Source organism: Telopea speciosissima, chromosome 11, assembly GCF_018873765.1.
Source record: "Telopea speciosissima isolate NSW1024214 ecotype Mountain lineage chromosome 11, Tspe_v1, whole genome shotgun sequence".
NCBI lineage: Eukaryota > Viridiplantae > Streptophyta > Magnoliopsida > Proteales > Proteaceae > Telopea > Telopea speciosissima.
In genome coordinates, this window is record NC_057926.1 from 10,074,550 (window position 1) to 10,096,415 (window position 21,866).

Below are 21,866 nucleotides of genomic sequence, written 5' to 3' on the forward strand. Positions count from 1 at the left end.
CAGAGTGGTCGAGTTAAGGATGTAAGCCCACTGATCAAATTCTGCTACCCTGGCAGATCGACCCTTGTTTAATTAAAATGGCATAACTTCATCATCCGAACATCATTCACATTGATTCTAATTTTTTTAGAAACTAGATTCATATATCTTCATTTTATTAGAAGGAACCTTTGTCCAATTCTTCTTACCAAGTGATCTAGAATTTTAGTTCAAGTTGTTGTCATGGATTGAATTCTTCTATTCTGGCAGATTGACCCTTGTTCAGTCAAAATGACATAACTCCATCATCTGAACCTCGTTTGCCTTGATTATTGTTTTTTTAAGAAACTAGACTCATAGGACATCATGTTTTTAGAAGAAACCATTTTTCAATTCTCCCTCCAAGTGAGCTTAAATTCCACTTTAAGCCCAAACTTTCCTATTGTTGTTGTCACTGGTCGATTCGGATCAACCAGTGCTTCTGTTGTGCGTATTTTTCATCTCTAATGTATGGGGCCCAGTGTCTCGCATCTCGAATCATCTCCCCATACCTAAATTGTCTCGTGGAAATATTGCCCAGGCAATGTAACCATGTGGGGCCCACTTATAGGCCTATAGGCTATAAAATGAACTATAGAATGCATTTTTCTTAAAAACTTACACAAGCCAAACAGGCCTTAAGCCTAACCCCTATATAAATCCAACACTACAAGAAATTGGTTCTACGACGGCGTTTTTAAGCGCCGCTATAGATCCAAAAAGCGCCGCCGTATGATATGACGGCGTTTATACTTTGTGCCGCAAAAATGTCGGTGAAGGTACTGCCGTTGCCTTTATCGCGGCGTTTTCTAATAAACGCCGTGGAAGATTTCCTACAACGACGTTTTTGGAAGTGCCGTAGTAGGCACTGAATTTCTAATTGTTACGACGTTTATAGTAAATGTCGGGATAAGTATACTAAAGCGACGTTTATAAAAGTGCCGTCATAGACAACAACTTTTTAATATTGCGGCATTTGTCAATAAACGCCGGTAACTGGGGTCCTCGCTTTTTTTTTTGCCGACGTTTATAAAAACGCCTCTAATATGGGTTTTTTTTTTTTACAAAAATAGCTTCTATATCTAATCCATTAACCTGTTTCAAATATAATAGATTCATCCTGCCACCTATTTCATATATAATACACATTCATTCATATTAATCTTTTCGATCACTTGTTTCATATAGAAGACATTAATCCCACAAAATAATGGTTTTACTAATGACAAGATAAATTGAACTATGTAAATTATCCATTAAATATAAAATAAAAACAGTGTCTAAAGTACTAAGGTTCCGATACTGCAAAAAGAGGAGATCCCCTCCTACACAAAATCCATAGTTTTAAGGTTCAGATATTGCAAAAAGACAAAAGATCTCCTCCTACACAAAATCCATAGTACCAAGGTTCTGATATTGCAAAAAGACACAAAGAGACCCCCTTCTATACAAAATTCATAACCCAATTAGCAAAGAAAATAATATCAATTCATGGATCTCTGAAACCACCAAAGTTATACTCCCAGTGAGGAAACCAAGCCCAAAAGTGAAATTCCAAGACCTGAACACCATCTCCATCCTACACAAAACCATTAAATAGCAATATAAACTAATTAGTAAGACTGAAGGTGACAAGAGGTATGCACAAGTGCCAATAACAAAGTAAACAAAAAATTATGGGGACAGATAAACAATCCAATCAACCATCCTTCACTGGTTTGTATAAATAAAACCCCTTGACAGATCTTTACACTCAAGCCCACACTCAGCCTTGAATTGTGCAACTTTCCTAGATGTTCTTAACTGGCTAATTAATTACTACCTCCTGACTTGTCTATTTCAAACCACAGTTTGTTTCTTTCCTTGTGGTTTGCTCCTGAAGTGATTGAATAATGTTAATTATACTATAAGATGGAGATATGGCTTAATTGACTGCAATTGAGTAATTTTAATTATTCTGTTAGAAGAACATTCCTTCCAACATATTTCAGCTACTGGATTGCTTTTTGAAGTCTATACTGATATAGGAGACATTTTTAAGCTTTACTTACCAACACTAATTGGTGCTTAACATAACAATTATAAGAAAATCTTTAAACCATATTCGTGATTTTTCTTTAATAGATATTGAAAAGGCTGCTGGAGTTTACTAAGTACCCGCTTGATAACCTTACTGGTTGGGAGCAGAATAGGAGACTGTTAGTATCTCAATAACCAGGGGTAAGCTGGGCAATGGAGTTAAGCAGCAGGATGGGTTAACAAGAAATGGTAGAAGAGATTTGAAGTGAATGGAGAAGAATACATATGAACTGAGGTCTAAAACCAAACTTTAAAACATAGCAATCACAGGCAACATAAATTACAATTGAATGACATTTTTAATGACTGGAATAAGATTAAAATAATTTATGAAAGTAGGAACAGTAGCCAAAACAAGGTATGAGCTCAGAAGTTATAGGGATTTTCTTTTTTTTCTTTCCATCCAGCAAACTTTTGCTTGCATATGGCAGGTCTAACAGAAGTAGCTTTTTTTGCAAGAAGTGTAAAATAAAGCTTGCTATGAGAAAAACCTGAAGAAGATTTAGAAGGGTTGTTTCCATAGAAGTAAATTCAGAGCATTAAATATGGAAGCCATTATCAAAAGTAGCAAAGCATAAGGTGCCGACAACCTTATAAGATAGCCAATGTTTTACCATCATATGTATACCACCCAAGGGCAGTAGTACTTGGATATTATTACTTCCCTTCTTGGCCTACTTCATCAAGGAAAACCTGTATATATCTACTATAACTAATAAGATCACAAAATACTGTGGGTGGGTTGAAGAAGAAAGTTGCAAAATTAAATACAAGAAATGCCATGAAAATGCTCAAATGCAAGTGTCAATACAAGGGTTATGCAAGTGTAAATATAATGGAATGAGGGATGCACCCTTACTGAAATGGAAAAGAAAAATTCTTAAATGCATCAGGTTGTGTATTGTGAATAACCAAGCACATACCCCCCCTTGCTGCCCTACAACTGAGCACACACACCCTCCCCCCCTTGCTGCCCTACACCTGAGCATACACCCCCCCTTGCTGCCCTACACCTGAGCACACCCCCCCCCCCTTGCTGCCCATTCTAATCGTTCCTTCTTGAATTAAAGCTTGTCTCAAGGAGAAGTAAGCATTAAAAAGTAGCATTACTTCCTATTGAAACCCTGGAATTGCTTACATAGAGACAAGAATCATGCTTCAATCAAAAAATGCTGAGAATACCCAAATGCCTAGGGATTTTAGATTCAATGAAAATCAAGGCAATAAATGCATTTAAATACACATGCACACAAATACTGAAATACGAAGAGAAAGATGAACCGGAGGTCCAAAAAAACAAATCTAACACAGATCATACAATTTTTTCAAGATAAATCAGAAATAAATATTCTAATAATGCTCTTTGTTCTTCCTACTCTTTAATCTTCTGTTTCACCATGTTTCTGCCTTAGTTCTTCCTACTCTTTATTTTTTTTTTCTGGTTCAATAATGCTCTTTTCTGCTATTTGCATTACCATGGGTTGGACCGAGTTGATACGACTCTAAACCCCCCAGCCCAAAAGACCTGAAACTGTGGGAGATCATTCCCCTCCCAAAAAAGATTCAAACCCATGATTCCTGGTCTTTACAAATCTCACTACTGTTGCATCTTTCCAACCTGCCATGTCTTGTGATTGTGTTGAACCAGTCCCATTCGAAGCCTCTCCATTCCTATCTATAAATGCTATTCCAGGTTTGAATCAACCCATTAGGTCTAGGCGATCCCATTGATTGATTTACAGACCATTTTAATTAGAAATTAGAGGGCTGCTATTGAAAGGAGAAGGGTGCGGCGGGATTGCAGGGGAGGGAGATTAAGGGAGTGGTTGGTTCCGTCGGGAGAAGGAGGAGGAGGAGAGAGAAGGATGTTGGGGCATTTTGGGTTATTCATTTAACTTTTTTTACTCATGTGGAGGTTTGGTAAATTTTTTTAAATCAAGTAACTTATGAATGTAAAACATAATTTACTACTAATGATTTTGTAATTTTTTTTTAATCTAGTAGATCTAGGAAATTCCCGCTTTTGATAATTAGCTTCTAAATATCATTTAATCTTAGCTGGAACAAGTATGTGGTAACCACTAACACACTCCTGCTGCTCAGATCAAAATATAGTTAGGTACGCATCTGACAGATTGCCTGAACGAATCAGCTGAGTTGATTGGAAGCCAGAAGACAGCTTGGAAGTTGGGGAACTAAGACAGCTTGAAAGTTGTGGGGAACTTACCTGACGAATGGGCAATGACTCAGTCCTTGCCTGTTTCAGAATTCTTGAAATATTTTGAACTCATGAAAGAGTAATAGGAATTAGTACCCCAAAAAAAAAAAAAAAATAGAGTAATAGGAATGAGGAGATGGGTCGAAGTCAAAGGTCTCATGAACTCTATCTATGGGTGTGCAGATAATGGACCTTAGCTTACTGCTATTGCACAACTTGAATCAAGCTTATCCTAGGGCTTTTTTGAGGTCCCCTGGCATATTCTCTTCCTCGTAACCTTTCAACGTCATCCCACCGGCCAGCATTTGCGTATATGTTTGCTAACTGTACCTGAAGATCATCATTTTCAGGTCCTAACTTAATAAGTTGCTTCGCAGACAGCTCTGCAACTGCTGTGTCTCCTTGAACTGTTGCAGCCCCAAGCACTTTTCCTACAAGGCATGTCTGCCTACCCATAGTAGAGTTTTAATCCTTGCTGCCCTGCCTAGAAGGGGTGTCTAAAAGCTGTCCAAAATTTGAATCCTCGGAATTCTAGCTGCATTGCTGCTACTTGCTCTACTACTACTGTATTGGAATCTTATCATCTCTCTCATTCACTCACTCACTCACTCACTCACTCATCAACTCGATCAGACTCAACTCAAGAAGATGTAATGGTTGCTGGCTTCTTGGTCTGTGACTCTCTAATAGTGTATGTATTATACATATATACTCGATCTGAAGCTCTCTCAATCATATCTATCGATCTCCAACATAACTTAATGTCAAAAACCCAGAAAACTTAATTGCATCAAAGTATCAGTTCCAGTACTACAACATTAATATCTCACACATGAAAGGATATTTATATAGAAAAACCAGGTATATATAGGAGAATCCATATAAGGTTACACCCTTCATGCATGAAAGATCTCCAAGGTTCAAGTTGATGAACAAATCCAATAAGGTCAAATTGGGATTTTTCATTTTCAATTGAGTTGCAAGCAAGTAGCAACAATGCAACAGCCATGTAGTATCATCAATTCATCGTTACAAAGGAAAAAGAATAAAAAGAGAAGTATCTCTGTAGAAGAATTAGTAGCAGCCAGCAACATCATCATTAGTCACTATAAATAAATAAAAAGTAGAGAAGAAGACTATCAAAAGAACCCAAATCAAACTCAAAACTTATCCATTCAACAGTTCAAATGAAACTCAAATCTTGACAGTACTGAAAGCTTACCTGTACAGATAGACGGTCAAAAAATAAGCCAACTTATGCAATGGCCTCAATTATCAACTGTTCAAATGAATGGGTGAGCAAAATCAATATATATAGTACTTCAAATAAAAATTAAAATAAAAAACCAACAAAATTTTATAATTTTATAACTTACATAAGTGAGTTGAACTTTCCGAACTACCTCTACCCCGAAGTATTTGGGATAGATCAGCTACAACACGTTTCAAATCAACAATTTCTTCCTTCATCATTGCAAATTCTCTTTGTCTTTCTTATTTCTCCCGTCTTTCCTCAATATTTCTTTGTGTAAGGCCAAGAGTACTCGGCTTTACGCCTAGGCCTGCACCGCGCACTCAGCCTGGAGGATCAACGCCAAATGCTTCCACGAAAAGATCATTTTGGACAACACTCATCTCTCTCATTTCTGGGGGCAATTCTTCCAATTTCTCGTCAAACTTATCCTACAAACCAATGTATAACAAGTTAACAACGGACATTCCAATAGATACCCAAGAATATGCATAAAATTTATAGACATTATTAATCTTGACAAATACTTACTATGATATCTCTTGTCACCTGATTTATGTAACTGCCATCTCTCCTTTGGTGGGTTTTCTTAAATACCTACACTCTAGTAGGATCGCACCATCGGGGTGTTCAACTCATTGAACAAGCGAGATATGATAATTAGATCAAATATAATCACATCCATTTATGATATTACCAAATGTTCATGAGATGTGCATAAGAAAATTACCATCTCGTGTGCTACCTGTGCGAAACCCTTCCGGCCAGTTGTATGAGACACTTGTTGGTTCTCTCTCCTATTTTTGTTAGCTATAGATTTTACCTATCATATATCAAACCCATCATTAAAATATGTGTCATACTTAATTAAGTAAAATAAAATTAGGTCAATTCATTGTTTTAAAAAATATATATTACCTGCCAGTCCTCAGATGTCCACTTCCCTATGAGGTACGCCCATTGATCAGCTGGAATGTCTACGGGATCAGTAGGGCGGGGAGCATTATAAAAATTAGGATATTTTCTCTCTGTCTCTTTTTTCAGAACTTCCTTGAAATCCCGCCATGAGTGGCTCATTCTCATGAAAATAACACGTTGGGCATCTTTCGAAACATTAAATTTTTCCTATTAAACAAATTCAATTAGTACAAGTCTAAACCCAAATAAAAAATCAATACTTACCTATGAAATTAGGTCAATCTTATAGTGAAAATAAGATGGGATATCACCATACCTCAATTTTCTTCCACGCATCTTCTTTATGATGATTCGGAACCTTTCTCCAGTCAGGATAGTTTAATGGTAGTAGGGTTGGGATCCTAGCAAGTAGTCCAGAGTATGTGGATGCCTCAGCTGCATTAGTTCCAACTACAATGTTATGCTTGTCTAATTCCAAATCTTTCTTAGTAGAGCTAGTCCTTGCATTGATAGAAAGGCCTCTTGTGCGCCCTCTCTTACGACCTACAATTAAAAAATGTGACGGTATTACTGACTAATGTGCTGTACGTCCAATTAATGCAATCAGCCTAATTATTAAGTATTCAAAACTAGAAACCGAATGTTGTACTTGTAGATGACGATGACAATGATGCATTAGGGTCCCCAGAACTCTGTTGCTCAGCCATCACCTATACATGCATTGGAACAAAATCACAATTATAGTAAGTATATGTGCTTGTCAAGTGCAAACTTAAAACAAATAAAGAGAAGTTAAGCACAATAAGCACCTTGCCATATGATGGTACCCTAACTTTCTTAATAACCTATAAAAAGAGAAGGCCTAAAATCAATCATAAATTGACTATCAACACAAGAAATCAAATCAGAAGCAGCTTTGGAAACTATCGAAATGTAGAATAACAGAACAACTCAGGCCTAAAACCTATGATAATTATAGCAATTAGAAAAAGGAAAATAAGACTCCATAAAAGACACCATTCTGGCATCACTATTTCATGCTTCTATATGCATGAACACTATTTTTTTTTTTTTACATATATGCCCATCAAATGTATTGGTTGTACAAGAGGATAGACGAAATTTGGCTGAGAAACAAGCTGAATTTGAATTGATGAAATTTGAATTGTAGATACAACCAAAACTGATGTCTGGAGCTTTGTTCATCTCTTGTTTTATCTTTGCCTCTCTCTATCTCTTTCTCTCTCTCAAGTCTCAACACAACCTTTGAAGGAGCTTTTCTATAAGAATGAGAGCCTCCAACAGAGTCCTCTATTCATTGTAACCGAATCTTATGGAGGGAAATTTGTTGTTACTAATGGACTGCCAGATGTAAAAGCCATTGAAGCTGGAGAATTGAAGTTTAAACTTGGAGGTAATTCAAACTGAATCTTTTCTTAATATCAGAAAATTTTAAACCCTTTAGGTCTCACCATCACCAAACTTTGTAATTCAACTAGGACTGTTTTGATCTAATTTTGTGTGTTCTTAGATATTGTCTTTAGGTCTCACCATTACACCTTGTAAGCTGCCATTACAATCATTACAATCCTAATTAGTCCATTTCAATTCCCTTTATTGTATGCATATATGGGTGTTCTCCTCATACTTTCTATCTTCAGTTACTTGTAATGGATTACAGTGCAAAATAAAATTGTCCATTAACTCAAACTTTCCTTAAGCCCTAGCCAACAACCATCATACCAAAACCTAACCCCCTAGTTTTACTGCAAACTGTACTTTTTACTTTAGTTTTAATCCTTTTCCCACCCAAACAGTTACTTTTCCTTCTCCTAAATTTACCCATCTAATTGCTATTTTGGTTATTTTAGGATTGTTTTTACTCTCAATGGATTAAAAAGCTGATTCTTTGTAGGACCATAGTTCTATATGCGATGTGGGATGTCCAGTGGTTGTCAAGCATCAAATTGGTATGAAAACTTTAGTGCGTGACTTTCCTACATCACTCCTCCCCTTCATGTATTTCTAAAACTAATTAAAATTTTAGTTTTGCATATAATTCAAAACATCAATGAAGCAAATACAAGGAGAAAGAACAGTAACGAAGAATAAGTAAACATAGAATAGAAGAGGAGGAATAATGAAGAAGGATAAGGGAAAGGAGGATGAAACACCTGTAATGATGTAACGTGAGAAGAAAGGGGAAGAGAAGCAATCGGCTAACATGAATAGCATGATATTAGCTCTCAGCAGCACATTAAGCCATAAAACTTGATTCAAATTCCAATCAATTTTATGTCTCCATAACTGGTTACATATATAAGGAAAATAAAGAAAAGAAATCCTAAATGGTTTCTAAAACTGGAAGCAAAATTTATTCAAACACTATCTCTATGATTCTATCAACATTAATAAAATAATAAATGAAATTACAAAATTACCCAAAGAAATAAATTCCTATATCCTACATTTAACTGCATCAATGTCCCTCCTCCACAGATTTATTTACCATTATACCAAGATTATGTCTTCTTCTTGTTCAAGAACTTGGAACTTCCAACTAATTATGCAATTGCCACTACCTTTAAATTCGGAACTGTTTAGTGCTTGGGTGGGCCAATAGCGACACATAATCAAGATTTTGGAACTCAGGGTTCCATTAAAACCCCTTAAGAAACCAACCCTTGACCTTTCTAATACTTTCTATCAAAGGGAACCCTTTTAGCCCATTTTGAACATACTTCCAGCCCTAAAGAAAACTTAAGTAACCTACTAATCAGATCCACAGGTAAGGAACCTGGTCTCAAAGAACCTGCATGCCAAATTCCTTGGTTTTTACTCTTTAGCCTCCAATCCTCTGGCTATGTTTAGCTTCCCAGCAAGTGAAATTTAAGGAATACGAAGGCTCCATCTGTTGGGAAAAGTGAAGTGAAATAAAGAAAATCCTCAATTCTCCTTGTCATGTTTGGTTGTCTACCAGCATATTGCCAAGGGAAGGGTCTCTCTCTCTCTCTCTCTCTCTCTCTCTCTCTCTCTCTCTCTCTCTCATCTACAAATACAGTTAAGGCAATGAAAGGAACGATGGCAGTAGCACTGGCTGTTGGTCGGACAAAACTTTTGAACCACTGAAGTTTTGCACACCTTAAAATATAGGTGGGTGACAAGGAAAATCTTAGTCCCTAAATAAATCATGTCCCTAGACACAAGCAACCCAACATAGCCTTTGGGTCTCCAACAAACATCAGGAATTCTTCTAGGTCCTGTAATAACATATTATCAATAACAAGAGATCACCTCATAGCAAGTAGGTGTGGGTGTCAGATTCAGAAAATCCCCAAAAAAATATGCATGATTCTAGGACTAGCGGTATACAGAACTTTTAAAAAAAATTATACTTATTATTAGTTATCTTAATATTATAAAATGTTATCAAACATATCAACTTTAAATGTAAAAAAAAAAAACTACGCCCCAAATAAAATATTACATTATCGACTCTTATTCCAAAACAATGGTTTGTAAAGAGGTATAATATGTTACCAAACGGTGGCTTGTAGTTAGGGTCAACAGATTGGCTATGGATTCAGGGTCTAAAATGAATCCATATATAAACTATGATCATATATGGTTTCATGATCCAGTATAAACACATGTTCATACATATATAAACTAAATAAGCAAATCCATAGATAAACACAGAATGAATCGAAGCAGAAATAGAGAGAGCGAGAGAGAAAGGAGAGTTTAAGATTAAAAAAAAAAAATTTAAAACAACAGAACTCAACTATAGAAACCCTAAACAAAAGAATATTGGACAAAAAACTTGAAATACTAACAACAGATCAAACACAAGAACTAATACTTTATGAGAAATCAAAACATGTAAGAAAAAAGCAGAGGAGAAGGGTTGAATGGGATCGAACCTTGTGGGACTTGCGAGAATTGGTATGACTGATGAGAATCTCCAAAATCTTTTACTAATAGAATGCCTCCAATCTATTACGTACCTGGTGAAACACCAGGTTACTGTCGAATTCACCAGCTCAACTAGCAACAGTTGCCGATTCACCGTTTCTCTGTCGTTTGAAAGAGATTTCAGAGAGGTTTGACGGTTGACAGAGGAAAAAGATTTGAGAGAACTGATCGACTCACCGCTGCTCTGGAGTTTGAAAATACTTTTGAGAGAACTTTGAGAGAGAAATGGAAAGAGAGGGGGAAACGAAAAGGTTTTTGAGAGAGAGATGGAAATTAAGTGCGGGGAAGTGAAAACGAATTGGGGTTTTTTTTTTCGAAACCTATTATTTTATACGGCGTTTATTTATAAACGTCGTTGTATTGTGACATACAACGGCATTTTATTGAAAATGCCGTTAATAAAAATATTAAATCGTTATTAAATAGTAAGCTACAGTGGCGCTTGTTAGGGAAACGCCACGAAAACTAATTTGTTTAACGGCGATTGTGTACAAACGTCGTTATATATTCATATATGACGACGTTTATACCTAAACGCCGTTATACCTTTATATATCACGGCATTTTTAACAAAATGTCGGTATATCTTCATATATGACGACATTTGTAGAAAATGCCGCAATAGCTCAACCCAAAGTGCCGTCGTTGCACCAATTTCTTGTAACCCAAATAGGTTAACCTTATTTCTGAAATTCATTTCTTTCCCAAGAAGAAACGTTGGAGAGAGAGGGAGAAGAGAAAGAAGAGAAAGGAGGAAGGTAGAAGAAGAGAAGAAGAAGAAGAGAGGGCTTGGGAGCTCTTGGACCTTGAAGATCCAAGGTAAGCCCTGCACCCCCACAAAATTCCCTTCCCCTGTACCTCCCTTTAGGTTGTGATCCTTGCCATTTTATGGTTCAGATTACAAATCCCTTGGACCCCATGTTAAATCCTTCATGTGTATGAGCTTGGGAACCCAAACCCATGAGCATGCAAACTTGTTGGAATTTGTTTTCTTTAAGTTTCTGAACATAAAACCCTTATGTGGGTTCTGATCTTCACAGATTCATGGTCAATTATTAATTTCCCTTAGACCCCATGGTGATTCTCCATATGTATAAGCTTAGGAACCTCATTTCTCAAGCATGCAGCCCAAGTTTCTCTTTGTTTTCTTTCTTTAAGGTTCTAGAACACGATACACATCAAAATTCAGATGTTAAAATGGTTATTGTGCTCCCTTCATGTGAATCCCTTAATAAGAACCCCAAACCCCCATGCATGTTAGATTTTTCCAATGGATTATGAAATTTGCCATTAAAGTAATCTGTCTATGCTTCCTGATCATTAATATCAGCATTAGATCAGTAAAACCAAGCCAAAACATTGATTGCATGTAAAATTCTCGAGTACAATCATTGTTCGATTGCCACTGGTCGATTGGATGGGCCAGTACCAATCGACCACTACAAGAAACTTGAACCAGATCTGAACCTAATCAGCCCCATGGCCTGAAAAGAAACCATGCCCTATTGCTACCTTTAGGTGATAGGTTGATTCACTCAGGTTGATTGGATCAACCAGTCCAATCAATCAGTACAGATCCTTGATTGAAAACTGACCAAACTGTGTGGGAATCATTAGAACCTCACTTAAGAGCCCTGTGATGGGAAGCCATGTTCAAAACCATAAAATCTTCTTCAATTTTGCTGCTGCCAACCCTACTAGTCGATTACCACTAGTCTATTGGATGGACCAGTACCAATCGACCACTACTGCTGTCTTTCTATAATTGAGTCTGGCATTGGTTTAAAACTTAAACCAAGGGTACCCCTGGACTCTATGGCTATTTACATATCTTTTAATGTTTTCTTTTGATTTAATTAACCCTAGGCTATAACAACTTTCCCGGCGACACGTATCAAAGTGCTATTGAGGACCGGCAGTCCTTCAAGCAAATAGAGCCAAGGTGAGTGGATTTGGGTATGATATTATTAAATGAACATGTGTTATGCTACTTGCATCATAACCAATTTTGATTGCATACTTTGCATATTCTAGATTACTTGGTTGATATAATGATATTTGTGAGATGTATTTCAGCTTTGTATCAGGTTACGGTGCCGGGAAGTACTAGTGCTAGAGCCCCAGAAATACATATGATATTTTAATTGTGTCATATTGATCTGTATGCACCGTGTCGTGCTGGTACCTGGGTGCTAGATGGTATGGGACGTTGATGCACCCAGAATACCTCTCGAGACTATAGGATTTTGCATGTAGTATAACTACGGTTAGGTTTTATCTCCCTTATGCTACGACCCTTACCAACAGGGGTTCAGGTGTTGGGTGATCAAGGCTCCTTGTTGCCTGTGGGGGAGAGAGGCCGGGTCAGGGATGACCAAATAATAGTCTCTACAATCCATTCTGTAAAACAGTCTTTGCGAGCCTGCGGATAAAAACCTACGGACAAAGTGCATCGTCCACTGCCCTATCATCCACTAAGGCCAAATAATACTTTCTTGTGGACGATAGCCTGCAGACGAAAGGTATCATCCACAACCTATCATCTACTGAGACCAGAAACATAATAGTATTCTGTATTTGGCTTTAGAACTTGGTTCTAGACCCTATCTCACCTATTGTACACCTTTGGAATGATTTGGTAGGGTAATCTACTGTGGTTGCGGGAGCATATGTGCGCACAGGACTCAAGGATACACGTGTGACGATTGTGAGTGGATTTAACATTTGAATTATTTTATAGACTATTTTGCATTAGGCATTGCTTAGGATATGCATAATGATGTTGTGTGATTTCTATACATATTATGCAAATTTCCATTTTCTTATTATTGTGGAATGATGTGAAGAATGATGGGACACAACCATGTTGAATGTTAGATAGAATTAGAGTTAAAATTTTGTTTTGAAACATATGTGGTTGGTAGTATGAATGGATTGAAATGTGTGTATGTGTTAGAATGGGTGATGAAATCCAAGCACCGTGGGTGGATGCCGGGCTTGTGATTGCCATGAGAGTGTGGTGATGAGAATATTATGAATATGGAATCTTTGTGTTATGTAATCGATGGAATGGATTCGGGTGGTGACCGACCGACCGATATATCGGTATCACACCCGCTGTACTATGACCTTGTGTAAATGTAAGCTAGAGGGGCGACATGATAGCCGGGCCACTGAATATGGCACTATGGACTCGACCTCTAGGTTACACCTGTGCACAAATATTTATATGCATTGTAGTAGTTGTTTGCTGACTAGGATGTAAGTCACCTAGTACTCTGACCCTTACCGACAGGGGTTCAGGTGTCGGGTAAGCCCACAGGTCCACACCGTGTTTTCAAGGTAGCCCAGCATAAAGTTCAGGCGCCAACTGTAGTTCGGGCTAGACACCAGGACAGGGTTTGTATTGGGGTTTACGAACAACCCAGTGAGGGGGTCCGATCTCGTAGGCTTCCATTGTAACATGGGGTTGATATTTTCGGAATGTCATCTGGTATGTGGCACTATTTGTCGATGATACTACATGTGTTATAGTAGTACTTGATCCGATTTAAAATCTCGCTGATTAGGGGGGAAATTAACATAAGCATTCATGCATCATATGTGATGAGCATAATTTAGCATGCATTATTAATGTATCTATTTTTGTATGAATGTGTATGGTTTAATCGCTCACAGGGCTTGTGGAATACTATATGTGTTATAGTAGTACTTGATCCGATTTAGATATGGATACAGGAGCGGCGGATCCGGCAGAGGTTGATTCAACATGTTGCTATGGAGAGGGCTACGAGGCTTGGGGTGTTCAACGTGAGGAAAAGTACAGTCTCGACCTTGCCTGCGAGGCGTGTGCTTACGAAGCATAGTACTTCGGGCTAGAAGTCCAGTGATCATGAACATTTTCTTTTATTTATCATGAGATTACTTAGAGGATGAATGTAAATAATGATGGTTTAAACTTTGCAACTTTCCTTTATATTTTATATTGTCTATATGGTATATAGTACTTGTGGATATTGTGGGAATATGAGGTCAATTGCTCTAAGCATTAGTAGTTGATTTGTTAGGATCAAGGGACTATGGCAGAGGTAGTGGTGGTGGTAACTATTCTATGGGGAGTTCTCCTTCAACCCATGGGCTTGGGATCCCTGGTGCTAGTTGGTCAGATTCTTGTAGCCGCTGGCAATAAGGGCATCCACGAGCAGGTCTACCCCCACGGGTTGGTTGTTGTCTTCCACGCACACTTTCTTCACTTCTAAAGGATGTTTCAGGTGGAGGAGGAACCCTCTATGCATTGCCGGTGATGTGTTTTGATCCTGCCATTGGTAGAGAATTCAAGTGAGTTTTGGTATCAGATGATCTTTCCCACAGACGGTGCCACCCTGTTGCATCAAGAAATCACCACTAGTTATCTCCTTGCGTTGTAACCTGCACAGAGTAACAGAATGAGCACAAGAGAACCGGTTTACACCAGTTTGGGGGACTCTCCGATGCCAAAGTCAGATCTCTCTTAGCGATAGTCAATAGTAATCTAATTGGTTCTATAAGGGGTTATACTTGAGTATATAAAGTTTTATGGCAAGTAGAGGCGGTGGAGGAGAGTTCCAATCTGTCAATCTTTTATTCATGGTAGGAACATCAGTGGTAGAGTTCCTATTGGACAGTGATCCCTGATTGATAGGAATAGTCGATGATACTCTTATAGTTTCCTTATAGGAGTATAAGTATGGATTGACTAGCGCTTAATGGCCTCCTCATTGGACCGGGTATGGGAATGATCCGTTGGTCCTTTGGTTATCGATAATATGCAATGATATGGACATGTGGCATGATGTCATTGGGTGGTCATATTTGGGCATATCACTTTGAAAATGAAGTAATATATATATATATATATAGAGAGAGAGAGAGAGAGAGAGAGAGAGAGGTCTGATTGGATGTAGAGAAATCTAGAGAAAGTAATTTAAATTTCTTTGATGTAGACAAAGATTTTGAGAATATTGTGCCTTCATCCCAACTCAACTCAATTAACCCTTCTTCCAAATGGTGTTTCCATTGAGAAACTCAAATGGAAATTTCCACTTCATCACCAATGTTCATTGAATAAAGGATCTAATTTTCAATAAAAATTAAATTTAGTTCTCCAGGTTTTTTTTTTTTTGGGACGATGTTCTCTTGCACTGCAGCGCACGAGGGCTTAGGATTCACCCAGACACATGGGGCGGGTGGTCATTTCAGTCATTCAAGGGGCAGGGTCATCATTTTGCCCACCCCATGTGTTTGGGTGCATCCTATGCCCCCAGTGCAGAGAACAATTTCCCTTTTTTTAATCTGTAATGGAGTCTCTATGCCTATGATTGTCCTTTTCTACAATTCCTATTTTACATGAGAAAGAAGATGAACATGTAGGATTTGATTTCGGATCCTCTTTAGATATTTGGTTTGAGCTTGGGGTAGTCCTTCTGTGTCATCTTCATTCCTGATGATCTTGGACTGGGAAACTCAGAGAGAGAGAGAGAGAGAGAGAGAGAGGGTCATGAATGGATGGATAAGCACCATAGAGAGAGATGTCATGACAAGGGGTCATGAATGGATGGATAAATACTATGGGCCTAGTATTAGGCCAGCTTTACAGGCCTCCTTATCCTCTGCCCACATTTAAAGTAGAGTGTTGTTGCCAATTGTCAAGAGCTTTCGCTGGTCAGATGGGGTATTCAATTAATATTAGTTATAGTCCATCTGTCACCAATGCCGACTCCATTACCTTCACCACCAACTACTCCTCTCTCCTCTTGGTCTCTCGCATGCTTTTCTTCATCTGCCCTACCTACAACTTCTGACTCATTTCCCTCCTTTATATCCACTTGTTATCCCACCACTGATCACCTTCTCTCCTCCATCGTCATCCACACCCACTTATCACCTCCCTTGCTCGTTCTCACCTCTCTCATGCAGAGATGCCCTCTTCGAAAGAAACCTTGCATACACCAACTAAGTGAAAGTAATTTTACCCTTTTGCCCTATAAGTTATGACTTGCATGTATGTAAAATGAGGTTGTTTTGTCTTTTATGTAAGAACAGAGGTGTGTCAGAATGAGTCATAATAAAATCTCATATAATTGATATTATCTTCGTATGCATCCTTAGGTGTGAAAACAAGAGGTGAGAGATGTGCAGGTAATGCATAATAAGAAAATCTCATATAATTGAAATTACCTTCTTGTCCTTCCTTAGGCAGGAAATCAAGAGGGTAACGATGCCTTGACACGTAGAATTTGTTTCAAATGATTAAAAGGCAAAGGCAACAGCAAGAGAGTAGGCAAGAACAATCAAATTATTCACAAATGCTCTCCCTCTCTATTTGAAATAAACTACATTTTCCATAAACATATCCAATTCTATAATTTCTTTTTCATTCTCTCTATGGGGTTTGGTCAATAATGACTCAACTATTTAAAAATTTCAAAAGTATAATCCCCAAGTGAAAAATCTAGAGATAGAGAGAGATATTATAGAATTGGTGTTGAATATTCAGTAACCAAAATTGTCATTCAAAAAGAAATCTGAGTAGCACTAAATGGCCTTGTTTGGGTATTCTTCTCAACTTTCAACAAAGATTTAATTAAATATATCCCAAATTTACATTACAAAATAATATCCAGTCATAACTCTCAATTACACTGTACATTGCCTTGAAATGTCCTAAAAATCTCTGTATGGATGCCACATCAAATTCCTTGGCTGAAAACTTTCCATAGAAAAAAAAATTAAAGGATGCAAACATCGTTGCCCTTATTTCCCTTCACAATATTAATTAAGGGGATAGAAGCTTAACAATCATGACTATCTTTTAATTCCAACCATCCGATAGACAAGAAAATCAACGGCCATGAATGATCAAGTGGTATGATTGACACCCCTTCCCTCCTATAAAGTACGAAGAAGGAACCAAAGTCAGCCCACAACTCCCAAACTACTCTATTTGATTTCTTTTGTTTTTGTTGCTCTCTCATCAAATCTCTCTCCCATGGAGTTTGGTAACAAATACAAAGATGATCTCACTTTCCAGCCAACAATTTTGCAGAAAAATTGTTTGAAACTGGGATTCAAAGATGGGTTTCCTTTAGATTCTTTCTCATCTAAAAGATTTGTCCAAGATTTTCACCAAAATGATCAGTTTCATGTTGATGGCTTGTTGGCAAATTCAACATTTAGGGTTGGTCCTTCCTATTTCGATCAATTCAAAACTTTTGCGACTAGATCTTCTTCTAATTTCAATATCTCTGATTCAATGCCCCTTTTAGATGGTGGTGCCATGGAGAAATTACAAAATTGGTTTTTCATGAATTATCTTCCTAGAACTGCACCAGAGGTCGTGATTGCCCAAGATAGGAACCCCTCTTTGAATTTTCGAGTAGTGGACTCGCCTAACTTGGCATTTTTTCCTGAGAAGATGGCATGCAATACTGCAGAAAATAGTTTTTGTGGGAAGATTGGCATGGCTAAAAAGAATTTTCCAATTAGGAGGACATGCACAACCCAAGAGAAGGCTAATTTAATCAAAGGGAAATGGACAGCCGCAGAAGACAGGTGAAAAAAAAAAAATTTCTTATCATGAATGATGATTTATCTTGTATATAATATTTACTTTTCATCAAAAATCTTGATTTCTTTCTTTCTTTGCTTCTTACTTCTTCAAGAACATTCATTGATCACAAAGTTGTATATGTGCAGACTTTTAGTGCACTTGGTGGGAGAACATGGGTTAAAAAATTGGTCTCAAATATCTCAAAAGTTGAAAGGCAGAACAGGAAAACAATGCAGGGAAAGATGGCAGAACCATTTGAGGCCAAACATCACGGTTCTTCTTCTTCTTCTTCTTCCTATTTGCTTTGTATTTTATGTATATAGAATTCATGGACCAACTCACCCAAACATTTCCAATGCACACACACACACACACATTTATCATGCATGTACTCATGTACAGATACATTCATTATCAACACGTTGTACACCATTACATGCAAATTAGCATCCTTTTAATGTGTCGTGCACTATAGAAGGTACTTATGGAGTCATTGGGCGCTCCGCCGTTCGTCTATACGTGTCAATTCTTCTTTGATAAGTTTGTTATTAAAGCATATAACTCCAAAATGGTGGTTACACACTATGTCCTTATATCTCACCAATGGATAGAAACATGTATATTCATGGTAACATACATAATTATACATCAAAGTGTATTTTACTTGCAGAAAGCTGAATGGACTGAGGAGGAGGACAAGATTTTAATCAAGGCCCATAAAGAATTTGGAAATAAATGGACAAAAATAGCAAAGAAGATAAATGGAAGGACTGAAAATTCTGTAAAGAACCATTGGAATGTGATCAAAAGAAGGCAATTATCAAGACGACGATTCCGAAGCTCAAAACATCAAGAATCAAGTTCTCTCTTGGTAAATTACATCAACAGCTTGATTGAAACTTCAAATATTTCAGATAATGAAGCAATGTATGTATCGACACCAACATGTAGACTCTTATTCCCATGATTGGACCTTCAACTCAGCTTGCAGAGAGTTTTAAATTTTTAGCAGTTAATGGCTTAGTGCCTAAGTAGGATTTTAGAATATCCCAGAATTGTATTTCACCTTATAAATGAGATTACTAATGAAATGCTATTGAGAAAATGGTCTTATTGATGTCTAAATTTATATTTAGTTTCCCTTGTTTTTTTTTATGTGAATTTGGCTCATGATACCAATCTAACTGATGCAATGGACTGATAGTTGGAAAATCAGGTTTTCCGACTCAAGGTTCCGTCCTCAAAAATTGGTGACTTAGGCGAGTCAAACCTAGTCAAGACTGAGTCACATTTTTTTCCCTTTCCCATGAAGAATGGTAATCTAGTGGAACAATATTTCTGATATAGACACACTAGATGTGGTCGCAGCCCTTAACCTTTACCTTTGCCTCCAAATACCAACTTGTACTAAATACTCTATCTAGAGGTGTTTCCCCAACAATGCAGCATCATCCGAGAAGCCTCCATGTTGGCGTCACTCAGCTATATGTTGCATTGTAGCTGCACCAAGTTCCAACACACTCTTTTTGGCCCTGTCAATATCTAGTTCGATCCTTAGAATGAAAGTCCATTTGACCTTTTTTCATGCTTCTAAAACCTACCATGAATGTCGCACCAAAAAAAAAAAAAACCTACCATGATTCTACTAAAACTACTAGATATTTTAGTTTCAAAAAGATGATTGAAAAAATAAAATAAAGCTTCAAACTCCTTAATAGCAAGACCTCCTCCACCATTGTTGCCCTCTTTTCCTTGTAGAGGGATGATGGAAACACTAGCTTACCTTCTAGAAATGTCACACCCTTATCCCAAGACAACGGAAATGTGACAGAAATACCCCTGTATTCCACACTAAACCACAAGATCACCGTTTTGCAGTGACACATTCACCATCCCCGGATAGGTAGAATCACGAAAGATTCAGAGTTGCAGCGGAAAAATAAAGATTAATAATGATATAAAATTAAGGATTTCTAAATGATAACATATAATCTATTTATATGGTACTCCACAATATCCAAGTAATAATAAGTACTAAACCATAAGGTCAATAGTATAAGGCCGAAGCATACAGTAAATATCAGCCAACCATTAATTGCAGTCATCCATAAATTCTCGAAGCAAGATAGGAACAATAATCCAAATCATAGGGCCTTTATCCCACGCCACTACTCTCCCTGAACATCCATCTCACAAGCATGGTCATCAACACGACACTCATCAGCGGGTCCATTACAAATATCTTCCTTGGGCATGAGTGTCCAACCAGGATCTCCCCAAACATCTATCCCAGCTAGATACGGCCAGCGAGTTTGCTCATCAGTGGAGCTCACACTCTGTTATATATGTTTTTCTGTTAGATGATCCTACAGGTGGATGTCACAATGGCGGGGAGACTTATTACCCGGAGGAGAGCCATGGTGGTTATGACTATATTGGTGTAGACCCGGACGGAGGTCATACCTTTGGTGCGTGTATTCTCGGTGATAGTTGAGGATGACCCGTGAAGGGTGTTGTTGCTGACTCTTTTTTGTTTTTATCGAAGTTTTTCCCCGTTTTGCTTTTCAGCTTTTCTTTTGGGGCTCAGGTTACCTTGCCCTGTATATATTTCTTTTGTTTAAAAGTTGTATATGGTAGAGATAGGTACTACTGTTTTCTCTGTGGAAGTGAGAGAGGGAATGAACAAACATAGTATTGTATATATTTTCATTTCCTGTACTATTACTTTTTCTTTTAAATGTTTTAATGTAAATTAATATAGCTTTTCGCAGCACTCTGAGTATTACATGAAGTATTATGGTGGATGTGTGTGTCTGTGAATGGATTAACTGCTTCTAGATCCATGGGATTTGGCGGATTGCTGTCGTGCAATTTGGATCACCTACCTAATCCTCCCAGGGGGTGGTTTGGGGTTTGACACTTGCAGGGTGACCCATCTATTTCTATGGGGCTTTGCAGGTTCCTTCAGCAACTCGGGTTTTTCATCACCAAATTGTCATCCGTTTTATGGCACCAGGTCGGGGATGCTACTTATGGTGTTACAGTAATGCTTTACCTGACTTAGTTTTCTTGTTAGGTGGAATCAATAAAATGAACTCCATGCATTCATGTGTATTGCTCATTCATCACTATTACAGTGTATGCTTGCATGGCTTAACTGCTCATTGGGCTTAGTGAGATTCATCCCTCGAGGGTTCTCTCTTTTTAGATGTTGTGCAGGTGCATCGAAGCCAGCTGGCTCGAACTTTATTGTCCCCAACGGTAGTAGTGATGATTGATAGACTCCTGAGACGGAGGAGCACGGATCGGACTGCTACTGTGATGTTTGTTCCTTTGGAGAATAATGATGCACTACCATGTGGTCATCTTTTGATATATACTTATGTATTCTTTTGTTCCTTTCATGATCAATGTATTATTTAAATTGTATTTAATACATATGTCCTGATTGGAAAAGAATTGTAATTTTGGATAAACTTCAACAGTTAATGTATATAATACAATCTAGCTTCCGCAACTCTGGTTTTTATTATTATTATTCTATCTCTTTCCTTTGATTTAATATTTGTCGGTGAATTGTTAACTTCTAGCTACTGCATCAGTGATCCTGATGGAAAAATGAAGCGTAAGTGTACGCTCTAATCATACCACCCTATGGTATAGGGATCGGGGTGTGACATCTTGTCTTCATGATAAGCAAACTTCCATTTGAGATGAATCTCATGGAAGTAAATGATCTCTTGATCCTTCTCAAACCCTAGCAAAAAATTTTATTGAACCCTTACATAAGATACAATGTGATATTTTTTTTTAGTTTT